Source organism: Adiantum capillus-veneris, chromosome 16 (genome assembly GCF_014529385.1).
Source record: "Adiantum capillus-veneris isolate H3 chromosome 16, ASM1452938v2, whole genome shotgun sequence".
Classification (NCBI taxonomy): domain Eukaryota; kingdom Viridiplantae; phylum Streptophyta; class Polypodiopsida; order Polypodiales; family Pteridaceae; genus Adiantum; species Adiantum capillus-veneris.
Window position 1 is genome coordinate 155,633,668 of NC_140946.1, and position 492 is coordinate 155,634,159.

A 492-nucleotide genomic window follows, 5' to 3' on the forward strand; every position below is an offset into this window, starting at 1 on the left:
TCTCTCTCTCCCCCCCCCCCCCCCCCCCCCCTCCCCTTTTTTCCCTTGTGTCCACCCTCCTGTGTGCATTAGATTTTACTCAATTCACACGGGCTCATATGCTCACACATGCTTGTGCATGTATGTGGACACATTGTTCATAGTAAGATTCGATTGCATTTAGGGAACTGAGCTAGGCGTAGCACGAGGCTGTTGTTTCAAGGGAAATAAGAAGCATTGCAATCATGAGGTTGAGAGACTGGAAACGGACTTATTTAGTGATCTAGTAAGTTTAAGAGTTGAGGTGTTTTGTCCTTAATTTGCATCACTTGATGTGAAGTATTATCCTAAACAGCTAAAAATGTATCTTCCCCTTCATTAAAAAATTATTCCGAGGTATTTTTGAGTGCAAAACAAGGGAAAGAGGGTTCTTGTACTAAGAGAATCAGATATTGCAAGGAATATCAGAACTAATGCAATATATTTACCTGTCTTGTATGAGTTGAAGAAAAC